The sequence below is a fragment of the Euleptes europaea genome, chromosome 1, assembly GCF_029931775.1.
Source record: "Euleptes europaea isolate rEulEur1 chromosome 1, rEulEur1.hap1, whole genome shotgun sequence".
Classification (NCBI taxonomy): domain Eukaryota; kingdom Metazoa; phylum Chordata; class Lepidosauria; order Squamata; family Sphaerodactylidae; genus Euleptes; species Euleptes europaea.
The window spans coordinates 74,781,481-74,803,613 of NC_079312.1; the positions used below are offsets into that span (position 1 = coordinate 74,781,481).

A 22,133-nucleotide genomic window follows, 5' to 3' on the forward strand; every position below is an offset into this window, starting at 1 on the left:
GACTAACCAGAAGGATCTAGGTAGGTAAACCATACCTGTTATATTGCATTGTAAAACATCATCAAGATCCCAACCCTCTCAGGTGTGATGAATGTTCATATTGTCCCAGAAATTTGAGTACAGGGAAAATATAATATTCCTGCAACTTCTAGATTCCACACAGCAAATGAGAAAAAAAAATATGAATTTGTTGTAATATAGATTGTCTGGAAAGGCCATTATATATTTACTGCCTTCCTATATACTATGCAAATGAATGCCATTGTATTGCAGCCAACAGAATAGTGGCATGCCATAGAAAGGAAAGGTATGATTGATTCACTTGTCTATGGGATAAGAATGCTGCACTAAGCAAAGTGAGAAGTACCGCAGCTCAAGCGTTCCATTAGTTCTGGAAAAGCTTTTATCTCTAATGGCAGAACTGTTAGGATCTCACTATTGCTGTTCAGTGGTAAAACATAAGCATGATGAATATGCTCCTTATGCTGAATATGCTTATTAGAGTTTCACATGTTCCACTGGCAAGCCATAGTTCCAATAGAGCAGCACTTGAAGAATGGGAGATGGACAGTTCAAGAGCAAGCAAGTGAAGTCAGAAGCTGTAGAGAACCAACATTTGATTGGCAACTGATCTTTGGAGACATAACTTGGGTCAAATCTTTGGGGTAGGCAACCACTGGTGTATGGTGTCCTACAGTTGGAAATGGCATTGTTGTGGGTTTTTCCTAGAGCCAGTTTCCTTTTATTGTGACTTGGAATTAATTAGTCACAAAAAGGGGTTACATAAATGATAAGTATGTGTGACCATTTAATTGGGCATTGACATCTATTGTCCATCAAAGTAGCTCCCCTGGCGTAAAGATTCAAGTCCAGTAACACGTTAAAGACTAACAAGATTTCCAGGTATAAGCTTTCAAGAGGCAAAGTTCTCTTTGTCTGACCGAGGGAGCTTTGACTCTAACTGTGCATTCCAAAGGAGAGTTACTCCAGTCTAAGCACGTTGAAATGAGTAGACTTACACTGGAGTAACTCTCCTTAGGAATGCACTGTTAAGCTTATACCCTGGTCTTTAAGGTGCTATTGGGCTTGAATCTTGCTCTTCTATGCAGACCAACACAGCTACCCACCCGAAACTATCCCCTGATATCAGTGTACCTTATTATCTCATTTTATTATATGCTAAAATTTGAATGATAATAACTGAATCTAACAGCAAAGCTTCCTAGTACACACATGGACACACAAGAAGCTGCCTTATACTGCATCAGACCCTTGGTCCATCAAAGTCAGTTTTGTCTACTCTGACCGACAGCAGCTCTCCAGGGTCTCAGGCTGAGGTCTTTCACATCACCTACTTGCCTAGTCCCTTTAACTGGAGATGCCGGAGATTGAACCTGGGACCTTCTGCATGCCAAGCAGATGCTCTACCACTAAGCCACAGCCCCTCCCCTAGTAAAACAAAGCTATTTAGTCAATCAGTCAATCACCATGCTAATTACTCAATATGATAAAAATATTTGAGCCTAACAGCAAAGATTGCTAGTAGTGGGTCTGAAAAAAGGAACAGTCTTACAAGCCTTTCCCGTTCCTTCTGATTGGACCCCTCCCCCACAGGAGATAAAAAACAACAACCACCACGGCTGCGCCAGGTGACATACCCTGTCCCCTCACTTCCCAAGGGTGCCAGTTATAAACTGGGCAACCGTTGACTGCCTCCAATGACTCATAGGAATATCTCCTGCTATATGGAGTCATACGTCCGACACTCCATCCCTGTGTTGCTATTTAGAGGCCCAGCCTAGTTGCTGCTCCCACCCACTATACTTCTATAAGCAAGAGTGGAGGAAAGTCTGAGTCATGGTTTGGCTCTTACCAGGGTGAGGCTGAAGGTAAATTTGTATGCGGGGCAGTGAAGAATGGCAAGTGTTTCCCTGCAGCCAATCTGTCTCTTTCTTTATATCTGACAAGTGTATTTAAGAGAGAGAGAAAAGTGGGTAATTTGCTGTTATTTTTTAAAGTGAAAAAATGTGATGCTTTTAAAAAGCTTAGGTGATTACTATGATCCACATTCCAACGCAAGCAAATTATATGATCAGGTATATCTTTTAGATAAGAATGAGGCAAAGCAAGAGTGAAGGTTCGTAACAGTAGTAGAGGGTTTCGAGAAGGAATTTAATATGATATCTTGATGAGTGGGAGAGAAACAGTTGTTCCAGGGCAGTAGCAATATTTGCGTGTCTATTTGAATGTTCATAATAGGTGAGGGAATGAGAGTATTTCCCAGGTTTATGTTGATTATTTGATTATTACTAAAACAAACGATGATTGACATATGTGAATCAGCCACCACTGATTAAACATAATCGTTCAGGGACTGCTTCAAACATACATCTCAGCCCTGAGGGCTGCTGTGGCAGTGGAGTTTCTGAAACTAGACATGTTAGTCACACTGCAAGGACATGTGCTCTCTCCTTTGGGCGCTAGTGCTAGGTGCTCCCTCTGTAGTGCTAAGTGCCCTCTCTGTGCATTTCCTGCCATCAAAATACAAAGTTATGTGCTCTAATTGTTTACACCAGAGGCCTCAGAGGCAGAATCCCATGCCACGTGGCCTGTCATCTGAGCTATAGGGAGTCCTGGCTGGGGTTTACGTAGTGCTGGGTGTGTGTGATTAGACGTGGGGAAGGGGGTTTGGCTATCAATGAGGAGTCACAGTCAGTGGCCACGGTCACCATCTGCGCTACAGCAGGGGTTGTGGGCAGGGCACTTTTTCTTTTGCGTTGTATGGGTACCTGTGGGCTACACTGTGGTTTTTGCTGGCTTGGTTTTCTGCCAACGCTGGGAGGCATTCCCAGGCTGGAGTGGTTTGGGAGCTGACAAACTCCTACCATGCCCCAGGGCCTGCCCCTTTTTGTGCCAGCATAGCAGGTGCGCTGCCATATCTCTGGTGGCTGGCCATAGCATCTGCTTCTGGGGGCCAGCCATCATGCTGCAGCCCCTTTGGGATATGCTGGCATAACTCTGCGATATGCTGGTGTAACTCCATGATATGCCAGCATAAAACCTAATTGGCTCTGTGCACTTTCAGCCCCCTCCACAGGATTGTGCTGATAATAATGTATGTGTCCTTCCACCCCAGTGAGTCAAATTTGAAGCCTTTCTCCAGCTGAAGGAGACTTCCGCTAATTTAAGTAACTCTTCCTCCAGAGATGCTACTAATTGCTCATGACCAATTCAGCACATTTCTAATGGCATTTGAAGCTGAATATGAGGAGAAATATAGTTTAAATTTAATATCATTGACTTATTAGTTATACATTATTTTTAAGATAAAAGTGCCCTTTAAAGCAGCAGGTTGCACACAGTTTCCCTAGTTTAAAATAAAAAGATGTTAGTAAGCTTGTTTCCTTTGCCTGTTCATTTTTAATAAATTAATATTCTGTTTCTGACTGGTCCAGCCGGGCATTTGTTCGGGGACCTTTGCATCCTGATCCTGAGAAGACCAATCCCATTTGCTAACTCATGCTGCCTATGTAATAGTAAAAATAGACAACTACTTTCCTCATCAAGTTGTATGGTGAGTTGCTTTTCTGTAGTCACCCATTTTACTATGTGTGTTTGTTAAGTTCCATCAAGTCGTTTCCGACTTATGGCAACCCTGAACATCCTGTTGTTAACAGCCTTGCTCAGGTTTTGCAAACTGAGGGCCGTGGCTTCCTTTATAGAGTCAATCCATCTCATGTTGGGCCTTCCTCTTTTCCTGCTGCCTTCAACTTTTCCTAGCATTATTGTCTTTTCCACTGACTGTTGTCTTCTCGTAATGTGACCAAAGAACGATAGCCTCAGTTTGGTCATTTTAGCTTCTAGGAAGAGTGATTTGATCTAGAAGCCACTTATTTGTGTTTGTGGTGGTCCATGGTATCCATAAAGCTCTCTTCCAACACCACATTTCAAATGAATCTACTTTCTTCCTGTCAGCTTTTTTCATTGTCCAACTTTCACATTCATACATAGTAATGTGGAATACTATGGTATGGATTATCTTGATTTTGGTCATCAGTGACGCATCTTTACACTTAAGAATCTTTTCTAGCTCCTTCATGGCTGCCTTCTCTAGTTTCAGTTACCTTCTGATTTCTTGGTTGCAGTCTCCCTTTTGGTTGATGATGGAGCCAAGAAATATGAAATCATTAACAATTTCATTTTCTTTATTGTTGACGTTAAAGTTGTGTAATTCCCCAGTAGTTTTTACTTCTAAGATCAAGATATATTATTCCTCTTCTAGCAGATTGGACTAGTAACTCTGTGTCTGAGCTAATACCTTATTTATTAAGCGATAGGGTTACATTGGCAGTAGCAAAATTTATCTCGATCCTTATATACCTTAAACAATAGATTTAGAATTATGCTGCTCAAGATTTATGAATCAAGGAGCTTCAAAGGAAAAAAAGGGAAAGTAGTTTTTACTACAGGCCCAGCGTTATCGATACCACCCACTTCCCTAGATTTCTGTTCAGTTGTGTGAGCATGGGGATGTTGTGTTCACCATGGAGTCAAAGCCAACAGATGACCCTGTCCTCCATGAAACCAACACTACCATACTGGTAAGTTTATGAGCTGCCACCACATGGTAGGTGGTCATCTGTCTCTGTTAAAAGAATGATGGTCAAGAAAATATTTACAGAAAACAGCTAAAGAGTTTTTGCCATAGTTTTAGTGGGGAACACAGACTGCCATTACTGAAGTTTTTGACAACTTAGAATCCACTAATACGATCCAATAAATTAAACTATTGCCTGTGACACAAACTCTGAGGAATTTCTTTAAGCATTTTTCAGAACATACGCCTCAAAAACAGTTGTGACACATTTTTTTGTCTTTTAAAACTCAACAAAAGCCCTTTAACATTCTAATGCTGTAAAGCATAACTGTTTAGAAAATTGAAAAGTCCTTGGAACTAACCCCCTAGAAGGTTTCATTAAGATTGATCGTGTATTTTTGGAGATATTAAATGTTTTAGCCCCCATTATATTCCTGATGCAACCTTAATTATTCTAGTGCAACTGTGCCTGAATAATAATGTGAAACCTCCACATTTTGAAGGCAACACATTGTGAATGATGGAGCTTACAGTGAAGTAGCCTTAATTCTTTTCTCAAAATGGCACTTTAGGGGGAGGTGTAGTATGTTGCCCATGTACCACCAAAACATTATGATGATAACTATACCCTTATCAATATACCTGCTGCTTTGTAGAGTAAAGAAACAGGTCCCTTACCCTTGAGGAACTTATAATCGAAAACAGGACACAAGAGAGGCAGCAAAGAAGTGGAAGGCTAAAATGAAGGTAGGAATAAACAGGATTATGTGTGTTCATTCCAGTTACATGTGCTTGAGCTTAATTTCAGTACGGTGCATTTCAACTCCTTCATTGCTGCTGTCTGCAGTAACTTTCAGACCTTCCCTCTGCCATCCACTCATCTTGGCTATTGCTTTGGTATATTTTTTTCCCCTGGCATTCTTCTTCTGCTGGTTATCCTGGCCACTCAGGTATCATGTAGAGAGAACCACATACCACTTATGTTTGGCTTGATGATGACATCAGCATAGGCAAATGAATCTTTCATTGGGATCGGAATTAATAAGCAGAAGGAACATATTCCCATTGCTAAGGCTGCTGGGCCTATCCTTGCATGCTGCCATGCTGTACAGTAGCACTTTCATTACTTATCCTTAGAGTACAGTGCAACAGAGCAACAAATGGAGGGTTGATTTTGTTGCCTTGGCAATAGGGCCTCCACTACAAATACCCCTTTTGAACCCCCACCCACAATTTGCATAAAGAGTGGCTGTTTATACATAAAAATAGAGACATACAAATAGTCTCACCATTTCAGCTCAGCTCTATGTTCACGCACGGTTATAAACCCATCTCTGCCTCACAGTGAAACATTTGGTTTGGTTCCACTAAACCCATAAGAGCAGCTGACTTTCTAGCCCTTGGGAACTGAGTGACAGGTAGAGATGTAAAATTACCAAAAACTCTGATGCCAGAGGGGGGAAATTCCCCCAGAAAGAAATAAAATTTTGGGGTAAAATAGAAAGATAGGCAATACTTTCTTTTCTATCAAGCTGAAATGTCTTTTAATGAATTAACATTAAAAGCATCATGTATAAGTCAGTTAGCATATACAATTGTACTGTTTGGCATATTTATAGAATCTAAAAATATAGACATCTTTATTTTCAGTAAGGAAAATTGCAAGTATACCCATTATTTCAGAAAGAGTTACAAACCGCTGCATCCTATGCTACCACATCATATGTCTCTTTAATTTTCACCACCTGAGAAGAGAAAAGTAAAAGCTGAAGGTAGAAAAAAAACTCTATGGTAACTCTATAGTTATTTTGTCAGAAATTTTCTTATAGAGTCACAACAGGTAGTACTGCCAGCAAGTCTGGATATTAAGCTAAACTTTACAACATTGAAAACACTGATCTGTTTAATAATACATTATCATCAAACAAAAAATGTAAATAATGCATTATCATTAAACACATATTAATTGTTGCCAAAATTATTTACATTTAAGCAAAAAAAAATCTTGGAAATGTATGTATTTATTTATTTAGGACGTTTCTATGCCCCCTCTTCAGAGTGCTGCTCAATGCAGTTTACAATTAAAACAATGTCACAACATTAAAAACAAGCCATTAAAAACAAACCATTATGTGTGTACAGTCTAAGAATTTTTTCAGGGCTCCTCAAAATTTCCCAAGTTTTCCATTGGAAAAATGGAGAAAGTCCTCATGCTCTTTTAGTGTGAAAAACATTGCCATAAAAAGGTTTTTACTTATCCTAAAAGATACAGTATTTCATAGGAGCTTTTCTTCTGTGCTGCCTCAAATTTTCATCTTTTTTCTGTTGAAAAAAAAAACTGGGGAAACTTCCATCCACCCTCTCCCCCCCCCCCCCCCCGTCCTTCACATCTCTGGTCACAGGCCAGATTACATTACGTTTGTGTGGGTTATATTCAGCATTTATCCACAAAGATGTTATAAGGAGCAGGATTAAATGAGCCTGAAAATTATTGAGTATATGAGTACGTGACACAGCTCCTCCTCATTAAACACCTTTTCCAGAAAGAAAAGTTATTTCTCATAAAGGGGTTGTGCCTCTCTCTTTTCAACACCAAGGACAGCCCCCACAGATGTTTGGCAAAGTCATGGTTTCATTTAACTATGGTTAGTTTGTGAAACCAGGATTCAACTTGCAGACTAACATTCAACCCTAGTATGTCTCAGCCAATATTTGTTTAATGTATTTTCCCTTTCTTTTACCTCCACTGCAAAGTCTCAGCTGGTATCCCAGCCTGTATTGTGGTGCCTGACTAAGGGCAAAGCCTATACCATCAACTCACCACTGGACAATAGCACCTTCTTAGGAATCTTAAGATGTCCTTAACATTGTAAGTGGCCACAGGTCCATGCCTCTATCCTCAGGCATCTGTGAAGGAATGTTTTACATTAACTCTTTTTGCACATCAAAATCAAGGAAACCAAATACTAATTTAAATCCTCTTCACAGACTTACCCAAACACCCAAGAGCCCAGCATTTAATGCCCTGAAACATCATTCCACCTAAAGACAGCCCCAGATGGGAGACTTGAATGGGAGGGATATACTAAGGAGCTACCCAGCTTGCTTTTGCTCTAAACTGCCCCCCCCCAAAAAAGTACAAATACAGTGAAGAAGAAGAAGCACTGGTTTTTATATGCTGACTTTCTCTGCCACTTAAGGAAGATTCAAAACGACTTATAATCGCCTTCCCTTCCCCACAACAGACACCATGTGAGGTAGGTGGGGCTGAGAGAGCTCTAAGAAAGCTGTGACTAGCCCAAGGTCACCCAGCAGGCTTCATGTGTAAGAGTGGGAAACCAACCCAGTTCACCAGATTAGTGTCCGCCTCTCTTGTGGAGGAGTGGGGAATCAAACCCTGTTCTCCAGATTAGAGTCCACCCCGCCAAACCATCACAAAGCTTGTGGAAATAATTTTATTGCTTATGAACAAGTGAGCAAGCATATCAAGGATCCACTGCTGTTGCTTCCCCCTCTCTGTCTTGTATAGAAGGAGTGTGCCAGCATTCCTAGACCTTTAAGCCAGCATGAGGCAGCTGGAGAGATGAGACTTTGGCCAAGCAGAGTAGAAGTGACTACTCAGCTGTAGCCAGGCAGACTGGGAGCTGAGGGCACAGTCAGAGTCGTGGCTAGTAAGAGGCAGCGAAAGGCAAGAAAGTTTTCGATTTTGAGCCACTCTGGCCCAGCATCTCTTTGTAGCCAGATTGTGCATGAAGTGGTGTGGGGGGAACTAGCCAGGATGTCCATGTTCGTCAGTTACATAAAACCATCGCTGGCTGTGGTTAATAAACAAACATCAAACCATGGTTTGAGATCCTGATTTGAGATATCCTAATTAACTATATTTAGTGGAGTGGTCTATATCTGGACAATCAACTAATTATGGATGGTTTACTTATACTGTGGTTTCATGTCTGAACCAGGCCTTTTGAATCGCATTTATTAAACTGGAATTTTGCTTCGCTTGAGTTGGTGACAGGATTGCATTTTGAGCAGTTGGCTGAACTTGCCTCATTATGCCTGCTGAATTCTTAGTAGCAACTGAGCACATTAAGGAAGGAAGGCCATAAAAGCACCCTAGCCAAATCAGTTAACATCCCTTATCTATCATACTTCACTTTATACCTCTGGCAGCATGGGAACTAATTATCTATGATACAGCCCCACAACACTGTAGTATATGTGTGAATATGAGAACTACTATGGGAAGACAATCATATGGGACTTTCCCACCCAACCATCACCCTCTTACAAATTATTGTCTCTGACCATAGTTCCAGTGTTCACATATGAACCATAGCACACTGGGATTATACCTTGGGGAAGCAGTGCCCACATCACTAGATTTTTGTGTGAATATGGCCTAAATCTACAGAAGTTCTTTGTTTCATGGATCCTCCATGCCCATAAGATACCTCTCAAGCTGCCATGGTTATAGCATCTTTGATCCTTATAGTGCTTTTGTAAGTTGAAAATTCTTTCTCTCAATTTTAAAGGTGGAAAACTGATATACAGAGACCCAGTAGCTTGCCAAGTGTCAAAAAAGAAAGATGGTGTGGTTGCTGGAGTGTCAGACTAGGATCTGGGAGACCCAAGTTCAAATATGCATGTGCCATGGATACTCTCTGGGTGATCTTGGGCCACTCACACACTCTCAGCCTAATCTACTTCATGAGTTGTTAGGAGCAAAAAATGGTGGAAAGGAGAATGATATTGTAATCTACTGTGGGTATCCTTGGGGGGTGAAGCAGGAGATAAATAACTAAATAAATAACAAATAAATAAAGTCTTTGGTGGGGAAGAAAACTAACTCAGTTCTCATGTGAATGCCCAGGTTGTCAAGCCCCGGCTCCTTCCTTTATTAGCAGAACAGCTGCAGTGATGCTTTCTCAATTTTGCTCTAACTGGTTTCACAAAACAAAACTCTTCACTCAGCTCAGCAAAGTCACTGTGTTTATCTGAAAGGTCACAGCGCTTGAAAGTTGCATTTAATTAGTACCTTCCTCCCAAGTATTTGTGTACATTGTTTTTCCTCACATTTTAACCTCACAACATTTCATCACCAGATAGCTCAGCTGAGAACAAGTTGCTGTCCCAAGACCACTCAGGGAGTCTCATGGCTCAGTGAAGATTTAAATTTAGGATTCCACAGAAACCGCAAGAAATGCTAACACTTCGACCACTTAGACCGGACAAATTCATAATCTACCAGGAATTAATTAATTGGGAGGGGAAAAAATGTTCATTAAAGGAATTTCAATTTCTCAAAGAGGATTTACAATGGTTGCAATATTGTCAGATTAAATCAGTTTTTGTACAAGATATCAAAAATGGATTTTCTAAAGAAAAGTCCCCTTTCCACAAGATGTTACTAGAGAACAATCTGAAATTGATCTCTAAAATGTACAATCTACTCTTAACATTATATTGTGAGCAGGAGACAATTAAACCAACTATGATTGATTGGGCTCAAAATATTGGACATGATATTCCTTTAAACAAATGGGAAAGACTTTGGTCAAAAGACTTGAAAGGAATAAATGCGCAATCAATTCGAGAAAATATTTATAAAATGATGTATAGATGGCATTTAACACCTAAGAAGATGGCAAAGATATATAAAGTGACATCCCCCAAATGTTGGAAATGCAATAAGGAAATTGGTTCCTTTCACCATATGTGGTGGACTTGTGATAAAGCTAAAGACTTTTGGGATATGATATACAATGAACTGAGACTAATAGTACAAAAAAATATACCCAAAACACCAGAAATGATGCTATTAAGTATGATACCTGACGACTTGCTAATACAAAGAACTTTTTTGATTTATGCTACAACAGCTGTGAGACTGCTTTATGCAGCAAAATGGAAGGGGGCAGAAATTCCCGAGAAAAAAGACTGGATTGGGAAAATGTTCGAATTGGTGGAAATGGCAAAACTTACAGCCATTTTAAATGAAAAAGACAAAGTTCGATTCTTAGGGGAATGGGAGGATTGGATGAAATACTGTGAACATGAATTAAAACTGGGGAAAATGGAAGAATACTTATTAATCTGATCTAGAAGATACAATTAATAGTAAGAGTTATAATTATTTAGATTAATAGAAAATGTTCTATGAAAGTTAAATGAATTTATAACAGTTAAGATCAGACCAATTACGATGGGATGAATATTTTATTAAGAGGCGGAGAGAGGTGATGGGGAAGTCATAAATTTTCCTCTAATTTGTTTTTTTTTGTTATGAATTCAAGAAATTATAACAACATAGAGTTAGAATTTTGATTTTGAATTTCATATTGCTTTTATTGTTGTTTACTATCATGGAAAATTTGTATTATAAAAACCAATAAAATTATTATAAAAAAAAAAAAAGGATTCCACAGAACAAACTGAACACTCTCTTCAGTACCACATACTGGTTCTCAACAGAGTATTTCATACAATATTCTATTATAGAATATTCTGTGTTGTAATGTGGAAAATTTAGCATGTTTCCAAAATATAATCCTTCCCCTACATGCACATGCCACCATGATGTAAACAGACAGCATTGTGTAGTGATCAAAGTATTGGACTAGAATCTGGGAGACTTAGGTTTGAATCCCCCACTCTGTCATGGAAGCTTGCTGGGCAACCTTGGGCTAATCACACACACACGCTAATCCTATCCCACCTGTTGTAAGCAGTGCCCATTTATTTATTTACTTACTTCATTTATACCCTACCTTTATCAACAACGGGGACCCAATGTAGCTTACATCATTTTCCTCTCTTAGGCTGAAAGTGTGTGACAAGCCCAAGGTTACCCAGCAAGCTTAAGTGGGGTATAAATTAAATAAACAACAAAAATAAAAGAAATCTCATTAGGGCACCTTGTTCATACCATTTCTCTTTGATAGGCTAGAATCTGAATTATATGTACTAATAAATTGAGAACATGTCAGAAGACCTTGAGTTGGATTATGCTGAAATCCTCAAAGCCTGCAAGCTATATTTGATAAATAAGGTAGACCTACTTCAACACCGAATGAATATCTAAATCAGTAAGACTACTGAGAGAAAGGCAATGAAAACGGAGGATGTTCACTCTATACCAGTCATGGGATTGCAGGCTGTAGGGTCTCTTTGCAGTTGTTTCAGTGCAATTTAGAACTTCCATTATCTCTTTCTGGACCCTGGACACACAGCAATTGTTACCCATACCTGAACTTTCTGGATGGAACGGCTCCAGAGCCATCTTATCTTTGCTGTTCTGGGGTCCTTTGGAAGCTTCTTTACTCTGAAATTGTCTGATCCTAGAGGATCTGTTTCTCTATCTTTATGATGTGTTGAAATCTTGCTGAATTTCAGGATGACTGGCCAAAGTATAAAGTTTCCTGCCACTACCCAGTCTTCTCACCGGACTGTGTTACTGCCATAATTTTTGAGTACTTATACAGTATAGTTTAGAAAAAAATGTTCTCTCACACATTAAAATTTTATAGCCTAGACCAGGTAGAATAGGATTAGGTGGGGAAAATCAATTGCTGCTTCTTACAGCTTTCCTGTATGGCCCAGTGACAACAGACTTTACTGAAACCTGGCGATTCTGTGCCCTATGCAAGAGCTGAAGTCTACTAAGTAAACTGTTGAAACAATAATACATTTTGTCACATTCTATATTCCACACTAATCATATGCAAATCACATACAAAAATGATTCCCATAATAGTAGGTTTTATTTCACTGTAGGGCTTAGAGCTAGGTTCATATTGCTGAAAACCAGACTGCCTTCCAGACGTCATACTGTTGATAGTATGGAACAGATATAACTTGTCCCCCTGATGTTGCTTATTAAAAGCGACAGAAGAATTGTGCCAGTCAAACTAGCCAGACATTACCATGCTCAGTTTGGCATGGAAGTGAGGCAGGAGACGTCATTCAGCAACATAGATGAGATGGTAATATGACAGACCCAGGGTGGCATATCAGTTAGAATGTTGGGCTAGGACCAGGTTCAAATCCATACTTGTCATGTTATTCACTGGGCCTGTTACTCTCTTTCACCTCACAAAGTTGTTGCAAGGATAAAACTAAGGAGGGGAGAAATCCATGTATGTCACCCTGAGTTCCTAGAGGAAGGATAGGATAAAATGCAGTAGAGGAGAAAGTCAGTGTGGTATACTTAAACCATTCATGTTTGGTAATTAGCAGCGCGTTCCAGGCTGAATTGCCCTGCATATTTTTTTTGAGTTGTTCACTCTGAACTGTCATTCAGGAAGTGACTAGGAAGCTGGTGCATACCTGCTTTGCATTTCTTAATGCTACCTTTTGTGTTTGCTCCGCCGCCGTGAAGAATCCCCTCAAGCAAGCATGCAGAATCACAGCCGTGGGTTAGCTATGCACACGGCAGTTGCTAATGGCTATGCAAACAGGAACAAAGGAGCAGGTGAGTGGGGGGGGAGGTGGAATTTCTCCTTTTGCATCGGGACTGTGAATAGGCATTTTAAAGGTCACATTTAAAACAAACAGCTTTGAGCGAGCATCAAAATTGACCCTGTATAAACGGTGTTGGACTAGGATTTGGGATATCCAGGTTGAAATCCCCACTCTGCCATGGAAGTTTGCTAGGTGGCCTTGGGCCAGTCACACACTCTCAGACTAGTCTACTTCACAGGGATGTTGTGAAGATAAAATGGATGAGAGTGTTCCCATTGGGGAGAAAGGTGGGATTTAAATGAAGTAAATAAGTAAATAATAAAGGTAGAGTTATGTGCTAAATGTACGTGATAAAGTAAATGAACTGGATATTTGACTGGCAAACCAAAACACTGAGGATAATGTGTGACAAGGATGGGACAGAACTTGTGGTGTTGGCAGTGCACAAATGTAGCATGCTGTGGTCATTTTGTGCTCATTTTAAAGTGGCCATTGTATAGAAAGCCATGAACTTGGCCTATATTTCAAACGACATTTTCAGACCTCTCGCTGTTCCGCTGTAAAACCAATTTCAAAATCTTCCTAATATTCTGCCTTCGTTCACTGCTGTTTGTGGTGAGAAGCAGCAGCAGCTTTGGCCAGAGACACAAGCAGAAGTTGTAATGGGATTGAAATGAACAAACTGTTCCTCTTGGCTTGCCAACCCAAAGCTTGTATGCCACGTTCCTAGCTCTTCACCCTCGTCTGAGGATTTCAGCACTGAAGCATCGGAGGGGCACTATCGCTAGCTGGCACACTAATTAAAACATTTAATAAAACACCCTCCATAGTCACCCGTCACTACACACACAAATTGCATTTTATATGTTTTTTATTTACTGTGCCGCTTTTAATTAAATCTGTAATCACTTGCTAAGGAAGGGTGGGGAGAGGGCGTGGCCCGGACTCTTGCTCTTTCTGCCTGGCTGGAGGGGCTGGTGTGAGCCACCCATGAATGTGAAGGAGACCCACAGTAGGGTCATTTATGAGGGAAAGAGCACAGGATAGAAGAAAAAGGCCAAGGAAGAGGATTAAGGGAGAAGAAGCTGAAGCGTATATGAACATGAGAGGAGCTGTGAGAACTATGGGACTTGAAGCTGTCTCTGGCAGGGTAGTTTATTACCTTGTGATTGTACTACATTTCTAATAAAATGAGATTTTATGCAGCAGCAGACCATAACTGAGAGCAGGGGTATCTCTGAGCCTGAGCATGCTAGCTGTTTTGTGATAGCAAAGGGAGTTGGGGTTTCTCCAGAGTTAGATGCATACAGTTTGAAGTCTTCTTAGGACAAGAGATGGCAAATGGTCACATAGCTATTTTCTTCCTTCCACACTGATGCTGTTCCTCCATCACATCTAATTAGTGTACAGACTGCATATCATGCTGTTAGCAGTGTGCTTGGGAACTGTGCTATGGGGAAAGTGTGGTTTGGGCATCATTAGTTGATTATCTGGATGGTGTTTATTTTGTGGGCAATTAAAGCAAAAAATTTTAAAAGGATTTTGCTCACATAAAACTAGTGGCCTTCTCAGTCAGTCCAAAATTCTGGCTCAGTTTTGCATAGGGGACAAGTGGCTCTCATCCATATGGTGCAGGGTTTCATAGAGATTTGCCTTAGGCTGCAGCCAGGAGGAACAAGTTAAACTCTGAACCTGGGCATTTTCACATACAGCTTTCAATTCTTTTGAAGAATCAGCCCATACTATAACAACTCTCTGTACCTGCTTGGCTCCCTGCCTGGGAGTAAATCTACTGAATAGATGGGTGTAGGGTTCTGAATCAATCCCCTTAGGATGAGTACATGAACCTGCCATATACTGAATTAGAGCACTGATCTGTCAAGGTCAGTATTGTCTACTCTGACTAGTGTCTCCAGAGTCTCAAGCAGACTCTAATCTGGAGAACTGAGTTTGATTCTCCACTCCTCCATATGAGCGGCGGATGCTAATCTGGTGAACCGGGTTGGTTTCCCCACTGCTACACATGAAGCCTACTTGGTGACCTAGGGCTAGTCACAGTTCTGCCCGAACTCTCTCTCCACCTACCTCACAGGGTGACTGAAGGGAAGGTGATTATAAGCCGGTTTGATTATCCCTTAAGTGGCAGAGAAAGTCAGCATATAAAAACCAACTCTTCTTCTTCATCATCACCTGGTCCTTAAACGTGGGACCTTCTGCATGCCAAACAAATGTTCTACCATTAAGTCACTGCTCCCTCAGACTCCCAGAATATCAGTATTAAATAGTGACATGAAGATGCATCAATAAGCCAAGAGTTCAAGTGAATTCCTTGTGCACTTCTTCAGTTCTGGTGTGCCCCACACTTTTTATGGTACACCCTAATGTTGTATCGCCCAAATTTCTGCTCTTAAAGCAAGTACTGTTGAAACTGAATCTTTCCCATGAAACCGGCCACGTTGATCCAGAATTTCCCCAATGGAAAACTTACACAGCCTTGTGTGTGTGTGTTAAGTGCCATCAAGTCGCTTCAGACTCATGGCAACCCTATGAATGAAAGTCCTCCAAAATGTCCTGTCTTTGATAGCCTTGCTCAGATCTTGCAAATTGAAGGCTGTGGCTTCCTTTATTGAGTCAATCCATCTCTTGTTGGATCTTCCCCTTTTCCTTCTGCCCTCAACTTTTCCTAGCATGACTGTCTTTTCCAGTGACTCTTGTCTTCTCATAATATGTCCAAAGTACGACAGCCTCAGTTTAGTCATTTTAGCTTCTAGGGTCAGTTCAGGCTTGATTTGGTCTATAACCTACTGATTTGTTTTTTTGGCAGCCCACGGAATCCGTAACACTCTCCTCCAACACCACATTTCAAAGGAATCTATTTTCTTCCTATCAGCTTTCTTCACTGTCCAGCTTTCACACCCATACATAGTAATAGGGAATACAATGGCATGAATTAATCTAGTCTTGGTGGCCAGTGACCCATCCTTACACTTCAAAATCTTTTCTAGCTCCTTCATGGCTGCCCTTCCCAGTCTCAATCTCCTTCTGATTTCTTGGCTGCAGTCTCCCTTTTGGTTGATGGTGGAGCCAAGGAATAGAAAGTCTTGAACAATTTCAATTTCCTCATTGTCAGCCTTAGATGCGAGTAAAACAAAAAATCACAAAGCAGATAGATATAGTGATGGCACAGGGTTGAGAAAACAGCTTCTGAGATAGTGGCACAATAAATTATTGCTCAGGGGTGCGTCTGTCAGCAAAAAAACTATATCCTCTTCTCCGTGTTATGTATTAGTGCTGAGGAAAAATGATTCAGGACCAGACATCATAAAAAAAGGGAAGGGAAGGGAGCATATAAAGTGAACTAAGAGTCGGTGTGGGATTCTTTTCTAAGTAAATAAAAATAAATGATAGCCTCTAGATTAAAAAAAATCAGTAAATAAAAAACTTGAACCCATTTTGCTTCTAAAAGAGTAGTGAAAAGTTTGAAGTATAATGCACTACATATAGCACTGCCCCAAAACGTGTCTGTTCGCTATTGTACTTCCGGAACCACTGCACATGTAAGCACCCTTGATCATATGAACAGAGCTGTGGCCTTCATTCAGATTAATGGGGAGACACTTCACAGGAGAGGAGAGGGCTCTGTGCATGGATGGACTCTATAGGAGCAGCAAAGGAACAACTCTTCTTTCGTGTTTTGGAGCCTGAAACCTTGAATATCTTACAGAATGCGCGTCCTAAATTTTTCATTAAAAACATTAAAAACACTCATTTTAAGCCTTCATTTTTTAATGAAAAAAATATTTTAAAATGTTCAGGCAGTAGCTATTGAAAGCCCTGGATGATTGCTGTTCTGCTCCATCTTCTTGCCTCTTCCCATGGCTTCTGTTCTGTGGCCCTAATTGATGCCTTCTTTCTCTCACTGCTCTTTTCCTTATCTGTCCTTACCAAATTATTTTGATTTTGTCAATCAGGACAAATATGATTAATATGGGTCTTGATCCCAGAAACTGGGGCCTCTTGGGGCCAACCCATATATTGAAAGTCCTCGTGTCTCCCATGTGTCCACCCAAGGTCCTGTCGATCAGAAATGCTCTGGGAGTTCTGTGCTTGGAAGTCAGTTCCCAGGATCATGTGGGCCCAGTTCAGATTGACACTGCAGCATGTAGGAAGAAGGGGCTTAATCCTGCTATTTACACTCCTGGAGAAACTTCCATGTAGCCTATAAGAACACAGGTAGTGCCCAGCAGATAAAATTGTAGGTCCCTGGGTCATAGGCCTTGGGTCAGAAGGTCTATAGTGTTTTGGAGAGAATTGTCGGATCTACCTGCTGAACTGCTTTCCCCATTGGAAGAGCTGCCATGCTGAGCACTTGAAAGCAACTTTTGTTTGAAGGTTTTTGCATGTGCTAATACTACTGATTATCCTACCTGCCCCTTAGAGTGGACAACGTATATTAATATTGTTACCAACATACTATTTGTAATGTGACAAAAATGTTTATTGTGTTTGTTCATGTGACAAAGATAGTTTCCTGTAAATGACATTTGCTATGGTTTCCTCCAAAAGAGCAACAAGAAAAAAATATATCACCTCTGATTCAGAGCCCCAAGCATGTACAGTATTGCTGTTATTGGCTATAGCAGATGGAGCTTCCCAAACACATGAGGCTCATTTATGTCCTATAGCTGGAAACAGAAACCCAGCTTTCTTACTAGATTAAAGACAAAGTTAACAATACAGCCCTAGTTTTCTTTTATAATGGTTCCAAGGGGCTGATAAGGACATTAATAAATGACTCCACATAGATAGAGTCCATCCGCCCAGAAATACAGCCATATGGATGAAGTGACATCTGATCTTGTTGATCCATAAATACAGCTGCTCCATTACAATTCACTTGGGTGCGGAGGTAGAAGAATATGCAGCTACACTTAAGTGAAATCTTACCTGTCAGCAATGTGTGTGCACATGGACTCCCTAGATCAGATATCACTTTTCTGATGCTTCTGCATCTCCAAGCTGCTCTAGCTGCTCCATGTGGATTGATTTACTAATGTCTGAACGATAACCAGGTGTACTTTTCTTACTAAATAAATATTTTTTTTCCTTTCTCAAAACCTAACGATTATTTCTTTTGGCCTTATATCTTGGCTTGGAAATCTCCATCTCCTTTATTGTGTCATGTTGTCCAGATAAATTTGAAATGTACATTAAGGTAAATAAAATTGCATTTTTCTTCTTTTTTTGACAAAGAAAGCTAATTAAGTAAAAGAAAACAGTTATCACTCTTTTCAGTATCCCAGGAATCTTGTACTTCCTTCTTTATAGTATTTTTTAATGCTCCTAGCTCTGCTCATGCTAGGAAAAGTTGCTCATGCTAGGAAAAGACAGTCATACTAGGAAAAGTTGAGGGCAGCAGGAAAAGAGGAAGACCCAACAAGAGATGGATTGACTTCAATTTGCAAGATCTGAGCAAGGCGGTCAAAGATGGGACATTTTGGAGGACTTTCATTCATAGGGTCGCCATGAGTCGGAAGCGACTTGACGGCACATAACACACACACAGCTCTGCTCAGAAGCTTGGGAAGCATTTGTAGCCAGAGGTTCTTTTGAACAGTTCTGGCCAAGTGGACAATATGTCTGCTGTGGCCACCTCTAGAGAAGAGTCTTCTAAAGCAGTGGTTCTCAACCTTTTTGTTTTGGTGAACCACAAGTCCAAATTTACTTGGTACACTGACCCATCCAGGGCTGGCTCAAGGTATTTTGGTGCCCTAGGCAAACTATGACCTTGACACTCATCTAGTTCAGCATTCCACCATGGCTGACTAACAAACATGTTACAAAGGGCACAGCTGCCCCCATTATGTACCACAAGCAAGTGGCATTGCGGCATACACAACCTTTGCATATGGAGGTTACATTCCAGCCTTTGATCACCCTCTCCTTCTCCATTACTCCCTCTCTCAAAATACCAGAACTTGAGGGCATCCAATGAAGCTGATGGGCAGTAGATTCAGGATGGACAAAGGGAAAGGCTTCTTTACACAGCAAGTTATTAAAATGTGGAATTCACTGCCAGAGGATGTAGTGATGGCCAAAGGCATAAAAGGGGAATTAGATACATTCATGGACAATAGGTCTATCAGTGGCTGCTAGCCATAGTGACTAAAGGGAACCTCCATGTTCAGAGGCAGTCAATCTCTGAATCCCAGTGCCAGGAGCAGGGGAAGGCCTCAGCCTCTATGCCCTGTTGTTGGCCCTCCAGAGGAACAGGTTGGCCGCTGTGTGAGACAGGATGCTGGACTAGATGGAACACTGGCCTGATCCAGCAGGGCTCTTCTTATGTTCTTAAGATTCTCACTCACTCTAGTGCAGTGGTTCTTAACCTTTTCTGCTCTATTCCCCCCTTTCACCATTGTTCAGAATATAATTCCGCCCTTCCCAAGATAGTCATAAACTTTATTGAATGTTGAAGATTAAATTAAAAACAAGCTACAATTTTACAGATTGTACATAATCTACAGGACAACACACTTTGCTGAATAGTGGTCCCAATTCCCCCCCCCCAAAAAAAGGTAAAGGCAGTCCCCTGTGCAAGCACCGGGTCATGTCCCCTGTGCAAGCACCATGGGGTGATGTCACATCCCGACGTTTACTAGGCAGACTATGTTAATGGGGTGGTTTGCCGTTGCCTTCCCGTTATCTACGCTTTACCTCCAGCAAGCTGGGAACTCATTTTACCGACCTCGGAAGGATGGAAGGCTGAGTCAACCTTGAGCCAGCTACCTGAAACCGACTTCCTCTGAGATCGAACTCAAGTCGTGAGCAGAGCTTTTGACTGCAATACTGCAGCTTACCACTTTGTGCCACGGGGTTCCTTAATTCCCCCCCTGGAACCCTAAAATTCCCCCCCAGGGTGGGAATTCCCCCCCCCCCCGTTGAGAACCCATGCTCTAGTGACTATCAGGATACGTTTTACTTGATCAACATTTATATACGATGGGGTGAAAATACCAACTAATGTATGACATGGAAGATCCTGTTTCCAGGATTGGATCTTGGTTTGCAAGATACAAAAGAGAGCAATAGAAAGGGCAGGGGCGGCCATTACGGAGGGCTGGTCCAAGATACACTTTCAGCGGCTTCGTGACCCACTTTTGGGTCCCAACCCACAGGTTGGGAAACACTGTTCTAAAGAAGCCTCTCTTTCCCATTCTTTGGCAACCATTATCCTTGGACTCCTGTATTGTGCAGTATGTGGAGCGGTCTTCCAAGTAATGGAGCTGTCCAGCAAATTCTGTTCCCTATTTTATACAGATAACCACTGGCTACAGGCATTGGGGTCTCCAGGCTTAGGCTATTAGACACACATCATCTGATACATTGTCTGGCATGCAAAGGATGGGACCATTTGCTGAAATCATGATCCCCCTCTCCTCAAGGCATCCATGCACAGGACTGGTGTGACGCCTGACTTCATTGCCCTGCTAACTGCTCAATACTAGCCAAATTGAGAGAGAGAGACAGAAACAGAGAGACAGAGACTTTGGGGAGATTAATATGCTGTTTTCCCTTCTCCACCCCATTATATAGACTGAAAGCAATCAATTCATAAAGCATTTTTCTCAGCACTGATAATGCAGAATCTTACACTGTGTAATGTTTCATTGATTGACTGCCAGGAGGCAGGTAAATCAAAAATAGGAAAAGGAGGGGGCATGCTAAGAAAACAAAGAGAGGTGGGGATGAAGCATTTGCAGGAGCCTGAAGCTTACCTACTTTCTTGAATCAAGACAGAGTTGCAGGGGGCCCTCTGTTTTGCCTGTGATGGGGCTCAGGATATGTGGACCAGACCAACTTCTCAAGGGTACTAGTTCATTGTTCAGGCAAGTCCTACAGATTTCTGATCAGGTTGTCTGCCTGCGACTCTAAAACAATTGCCTACCATTTTGCCTTGGAAGAGCAGAGGTAGGTGAGGGCTGGGCCATGCTTTTCAACTACCGGGTAAGTTGAATCTTCCCTTAAAGAGATTCATACAATGCAATCGAGGTATTTGTTGAGTGTTGGGTTCCACATCCTCAGGCAAATTACAAAATCCAAAGCAAAAGAAAAATAATAGCTAGTGTTCCCTCACTGCATGCAATGCTCATTCCTTTCTATCCCCCCACCCCAATATCTATAGCTCTCTTCCTTCTTCTGTTTGTACCCCTTTGCCTAGAGGAGCAGACACCCATCCATGCAGTAATTCTTTCTTTGTCTGATTGGGCCACTCCTGTTTTCTAGGTTCTTAGCAGAGGAAAGATTCCCGCTGTACAAATATGCACATTTTGAAAAACTGTCTGGTAAAGCCAAAAAAAAAGTTGTGCTGGGGGGGGGGGTGTTCCTCAAGTAAATTCTCCTGGCTTAAAGTTGCATGCAAAATTTTAAAATGTTCTTTGATAAGTGTGACAGTGCTGGATTCAGCAAGTTGATATTTGAAGCAAGTTGCCTTAAAATTAATCAACAAGAATGAAGTTTTAAGGGTTGTTCTTTTAAGTAGCCTTCAAAGTCATATTTCAGAAATAAAATAAGAAAATGTTTTACATTTTATGAGCTTTGATTCAAGCTCTGAATTTAGAATTTGCCTAAAGTTTTGTTTTATCTATTATGCAATTTTTTTGCTGTGGGAGGACTTTGTCTGACCACTGTTTCCCTGTCATTGAGAGGGGCTGTGTGAAGAAACGTTAAAACACAGCAATGGCAATGCAGTTCTTGCACACTTCTGGACTTGTGTTTTTGGTATATAACTTCATTTACAGGCTGATTTATATGAGAGAGAGCCAATGCGGTATAATAGTTAGTGTGAAAGAGATCTGGAGATAGAGAACTGTGAGATCTGGATTCACCTTCCTACATGAAGCTCACTTGGTGACCTTGGGCCACTCATTCTCTCTTACCCTAGCCTGCCTCCCAGGACTGTAATGAGGTCAAAATGGGAGAGGAGAACCACATATGTCGCTCCTTGGAGGAAAGGCAGGATAAACATGGATAGACAGATGGATAAGAAACACAGAATGAGCAGTAGCCACCCACT

General features: G+C 41.2%; 1 protein-coding gene across 1 annotated transcript in view; it reads left to right on the forward strand.

The window, feature by feature from the left end:
- CACNA2D2 (calcium voltage-gated channel auxiliary subunit alpha2delta 2) overlaps positions 1–22,133 on the forward strand; it is a 720,324-nt gene that overhangs the window by 550,081 nt on the left and 148,110 nt on the right. The gene's annotated exons all lie outside the window — the stretch shown is intronic.